Genomic DNA, 6,000 nt, shown 5'->3' with positions numbered 1-6,000 from the left:
AATATGTAAATTGACCAACAGCTCTCTCTCTCTCTCTCTCTCTCTCTCTCTCTCTCTCTCTCTCTCTCTCTCTCTCTCTCATATTTCTAAAAAATATGTTCTTAGTACAGAAGCAATCTGTTAATGTAAATTGATCAACAGCTCTCTCTCTCTCTCTCTCTCTCTCTCTCTCTCTCTCTCTCTCTCTCTCTCTCTCTCTCTCTCTCTCTCTCGGATTCCAAAAGGTCTTACAGAGCAGGTAAGACAGGTTAAAACGAAATTCTTTAAAACTTGCAAGGCCTAATTTTAATCTCAAGGTCTTACAGGCAACGAAAGACCACAGCAAATAGATCATTCTGAGAAAGCCAAGACTTTCTATAGTCAAAGGTCTTACAAGGGATGAAAGACCACTAGTAACAGAAGATTCTGAAAAAGAAAAAAAGTCTTTCTGTAGTCAGAAGGTCTTACAAGTTATAAAAGACCTCTGAAGTAGGTATTCCTGAAAAACAAGATTTCTATAGCAAAAAGGTCTTTCAAAAGACCACTAGTAGCAGAAAATTCTGAGAAAAGGGAGTTTTTCTGTAGTCAAAAGGTCTTACAAACTTTTCTGAAAAAAAAAACGGTATTTTTGTAGTCAAAATGTCTTACAAGGAATAAAAGACCACTAGGACCCCAAAATTCTAAAAAAAAAAAGAAAATCTTTCTGTGGTCAGAAGGTCTTACAAGGAATGAAAGACCCCTAGGACCCCAAAATTCTGAAAAAAAAAAAAGTCTTTCTGTGGTCAAAATGTCTTTTAAAGAATAAAAGACCACTACAACAAAAAAAATTCTGAAAAAAGACAGTATTTTTGTTGCCAAAAGGTTTTACAAGGAATAAAGGACCACTAAACCAGAAAATTCTGAAAAAAAGAAAGTCTTTCTGTGGTCAGAAAGTCTTACAAGAAACGAAAGACACCCTAGAAACTTAGAAACTTCAAAAAATCACTAAAAACACAGAAATTTCCTAGAAAACCACAATCTCCCAGCCACTAGTCTTTCCAATTTTTACTCTCTACTGCCTTTGCCCCTGAAGTGACAGAAAGGCACTGAACTGATTAAGATGCCTGGTGTTGCCCTCTGAGCACAGCCCCGACCGAACGTGACGGAGGCGTTGGAATCTCCCAGACAGCCACAAAGGCCACAAACATATGTTTTCTCTTGTCCAGAAAAATTATGTAAAGCCCCAAAAATTGGTTTCCCTCGCTACCTCAGGCAGATGTTCATCTCGTGATTCTCTGAAAAATTCTTTCATGTATTTGAGTCTTTTTATATATATGTTTTAGTCTTCACATCTTTATTTTCTTGCATTTTTATTTCTCGGTCGTCTTTTAAACTCGCTTTCTTCTTTATTTTAGAAATTTTTCCAAAGAAATATTTGCCTTTTTTCCAACTGGAGTTGGAATCAACTTTTGTGTCACCTGTTGTGGGATCATTGCCCGAAAGTTCTGTTCCGTTTTTGAAGAAGAAGAAGGAATGAGGAAGAGGAGACATTTTTGTGTTCCTTCTTTTCAATGAGGCAAGAAACATTTTACGGAAAATGTTAATCCTCATTCTCTATCTAGTGGGTTAGATTACTCTCTCTCTCTCTCTCTCTCTCTCTCTCTCTCTCTCTCTCTCTCTCTCTCCTTTGACCTTCTAACCTCACTGTAACCCATTACCAATAAGGAGCCCAGAAGGACATCCTTCTTGGAAGAGGAAGGATCAGTGAAGGATGTGGCGTTGGTGAAGGATGGCAGATATAAACACGCCATGAGTCTACAGTAGGTACTCTCTTGAACCTTCACTAGACCTATACGAGCTCTTCTTGATTTGCCAATCAAGAAATCAGACATTTACCAAGAGGAATTGATTAATTAAGTGTATTACGATGCAACAGTTCCTCAAAGATGTTCAAGGAACCCACACACAGTTCCGAGAGAAAGCAGGGTACCGCTGAATCGCGTAAAAAGGTGAATGACCTCCATATATACCGAAGTTTTGACAAATCTTTACGAAAGCCATTGCGAAAGATTAATAATCATGACGATTACGCCTTATTATTCCTCTGTAATTCCGTAATTATCTCCCCAGGAGTAAGAGGAAGTCATAGCCCTTCCCATACTTTCATTAATGAGGTCTGTAGTAATTGCCAGGTGAATAAAACCAGTCGTTATTATGAGTCAGTTCTCAACCAAAGATAATAATAGGTTCTCGTTATCTATGGATGTTATCGTACGCTAACAACCCTCCCCTTCCGTATAACCTGTTGATTACGTCATCACCCGCGGCATCAGATATCGTACATTATGTCGCCAAAATTGTCGTATCTGTCGTCTGTCTCTCGGTGATGTTTACGTAACGGGGGCCATAAATTATAAGTTGTTTGTAATTGTTGTTCTGCTATTGTTGCGCTGTTGTTGCTACGCCAGACTGGAGAGAAGACTAAGACGAGATACTGATGCATTTTTTATGTATAAGTTTGCAAGGCAATGTCGTAAGCTGAAATCTCGGGTTCTCGTTTCCATATTATCATAAATTAAGTAGTTTTGGAACTATATTAGTATAAAATATCTCATTTATTTTATCAGTCATTTTATAAGAAATTTAAATATTTGCTGAGTCAGAGAACATTTTAAAATCCCATTACCTCTCCCTTGATCTATCAATCACACCTATACAAAATTTTATAGAAATCAATCCATAGCTTCTTGAGATATATTATAAACGGACAGACACACAAAAAAATTAATCCCTCAATCCCCATTTGGATTCAGATAAATCCCAAAATCTCACCAGCCCTTCTTTGGTCCATATGTCACATCTCCACAAAATTTGGTCGAAATCCATCCATGGATTTTTGAGTTATCTCAAGAATTCTGTCCATTTTTTCTTCCTTTATATATTTTCCCGCCGTCCCCAGGCCTGGCTTATAAAACCCCGATGAGTCTGACGCCCCCGTCGGCCTCGGCACTAAAATAGATAACCCATTTTCCCCTAAAATTGTTGAGAGAGATAGACGGATGTGAAAACGCATGAGAAAAATGCAATTCAACTTTGAACAACAGTGACAAATGGTCATCAAATACTTTACTGCCCATTGGCGAAGCTTCTTGCTGAAGAAGAAGAAGAAGAAGAAGAAGAAGAAGAAGAAGAAGAAGAAGAAGAAGAAGAAGAAGAAGAAGAAGAAGAAGAAGAAGAAGAAGAAAATACAATAAACAATGGAGAGTGAAAGTGGCATAACTTAACACGAAACAAAAAGAGGAAAGGAGACCAGGAAGTGAATGGGATAATAGAGAACAAAAGGAAAGGAAAGTAGGTGAGAGAGAGAGAGAGAGAGAGAGAGGTCAGCTGAACTATAGAATAGGTGGATGAGTTTTTTCAAAAATATTTTCACATTCGACTTACTCATTATCAACTTCTGGAGAGAGAGAGAGAGAGAGAGAGAGAGAGAGAGAGAGAGAGAGAGAGAGAGAGAGAGAGAGAGAGAGGGAGAGATTCTTATTGCATAAAACAGAGAATATATAATTATTCTGATACTAAGATAAGATTTTTTTACAAGGAATTTGTATATTGGGGTTCTCACAGTCAAATGGTTGAGGCACTCACCTCATAAATAAAAAAAAAAATATATATATATATATATATATATATATATATATATATATATATATATATATATATATATATATATATATTATATATGTATGTATGTATATACATACACTTTTCTTTGCTCCAAAAATCTTCAAGATCCGGAATGTCAAACACATGTCAGGAAACTCCATCTGTTTATGTCTTGATCGACACAGATTTTCAGCGGAAAGACAGCTGACCAGACTCTCTCTCTCTCTCTCTCTCTCTCTCTCTCTCTCTCTCTCTCTCTCTCTCTCTCTCTCTCTCTCTCTCCCAGAAATTGATAAGTAAGTCGAGTGTGATAACATTTTTTTAAAAAATAGTTCACCTAACCATCATTTCTCTCTCTCTCTCTCTCTCTCTCTCTCTCTCTCTCTCTCTCTCTCTCTCTCAGAAGTTGATAAATAAGTAAGTCGAATGTGATAATATTTTTTGAGAAAATTTATCCACCTCTTCTATAGTTCAGCTGACCATCCTCTCTCTCTCTCTCTCTCTCTCTCTCTCTCTCTCTCTCTCTCTCTCTCTCTCTCTCTCTCTCTCTCTCTCTCTCTCTCTCTCAGAAGTTAATGATAAGTAAGTCGAATGTAATGATATTTTGAAGAAAATAGTTAACTTTCTTTTCTATAGTAGATTTATAACAACCATTTTCTTCTTCAAACCCAGGTATCTTTGAAGGGCAGTAGGTTACAGTGTGGCCCAAGATCCAACCAAGTGCCTAAGTCACGACTCAGAAGACTGATTCGTGAAATAATTTTAAAGAATATGAAATGTACCAGTTTTTCTTTGCAATAATGGTTACGTGAGTTCTATATTTCATTTACTAAGTAAACTAATGTTATAAAGAGAGAGAGAGAGAGAGAGAGAGAGAGAGAGAGAGAGAGAGAGAGAGAGATCAATGTAAGTAGGATCAACCTCTCTGCGAGAGCAAGGGAGAGAGACACACACACACATTAAAATCAATTTCAGATCAACTTTGTCAGAGAGAGAGAGAGAGAGAAACACCGCCATAGAGAAATGGTATGGCATCTGCGTTCATTGAACTGTGTCTGCAACTTTCCCCATCTGGTCTGTAATCACGGACGTCCATATTTAAGTAAGGGGCGCCAAAGTCCGCAAGATAAGCATCGCCTGCTTTAGTTTGTGTTTACATGGAATTGTTCTTTGCAAATTTTTATTTTTTATCGTGATCCTACGTTAATTTCTGCCTTTTCTTGTAATCATACCGGCTTGATTTTCAATTTAAATTCATAAATACACTAGAAGTATTTTCTAAATATCCTAATAACGGTGATTGTACGTAATTATCGATGGTTACATACATATAATCGGGTAATAACGCTCCCTCATGCAATGCGGATTCAAACCGCAGCGTAATTTCAACAGTATTTCGATGGCAATGCAAAGAATTGGTTACATGTAACAGGCCTTTCGAAGGCTGAATTACGCAACGAATTCAAATAGACTTCAACTTTCCATCGACAGAAAGGTAAACATTAGGCGGTATAAAAAAAATAATAAATAAGATGATGCGCAATCTAGGTAGTCATTTGTTTGTCATTATCTGAATTAGATCCCATGAAAAATTATATGAAATTGTTGACATCGAGGTTTTTTGCAATGATGGATTAATTAGCTCTGTTGTGTGTACACACACACACACAAATATATATATATATATATATATATATATATATATATATATATATATATATATATATATATATATATATATATATATATATATATAAGTCAACTTTGGTGGGTTTCAGTCAAGGGGAATAGAGGTTTGGCCCTGGTCTACTTTAACAGAAGTTGCCCATCCTACCGGCCTCTGCATTTCAAAAATTAAAAAAAAACTAAAGAAATTTTCTCTTTGGCCACATTTAAGTGACCTTGAAGACAATCTAAGCATTACTAAGCAGATCACTGGAAGCACTCGATCGATCTTCGCGTGGGAAAGCAGCACAAAGCATTCATCTCGTTCTCATCTACCTCACTCTGGAAGAAGAAGAAGAAGAAGAAGAAGAAGAAGAAGAAGAAGAAGAAGAAGAGATCCACAAACACCAGGTCTCTTAAACACACTTGGAAGTAGCACGCAATGCAAACGGTCGGGCCGTCATCTGGAAGAGGGATTCATCACAGACCTCGAGAGCTGTTGCTGTCGGCTGGTCTGTTTACAGCGGCAGCAGCAGCTTTCCCTTTCGTCCGATTGGCGGGGGGCGGTGAGGGGGAGACGAAAGTCATCTATCTCGCATGTGTGTGTGTGTGTGTGTGTGTGTGCATCACAACTCCTGGTTGGGTGGCCCAGATGTTTTATGGGGGGTGGGGAACGTGAAATGAGATTTTATTTGTATTCTTTTGGTCATTTCG

Source organism: Macrobrachium rosenbergii, chromosome 26 (genome assembly GCF_040412425.1).
Source record: "Macrobrachium rosenbergii isolate ZJJX-2024 chromosome 26, ASM4041242v1, whole genome shotgun sequence".
Taxonomy (NCBI): domain Eukaryota; kingdom Metazoa; phylum Arthropoda; class Malacostraca; order Decapoda; family Palaemonidae; genus Macrobrachium; species Macrobrachium rosenbergii.
This window is presented reverse-complemented; position numbering follows the sequence as displayed.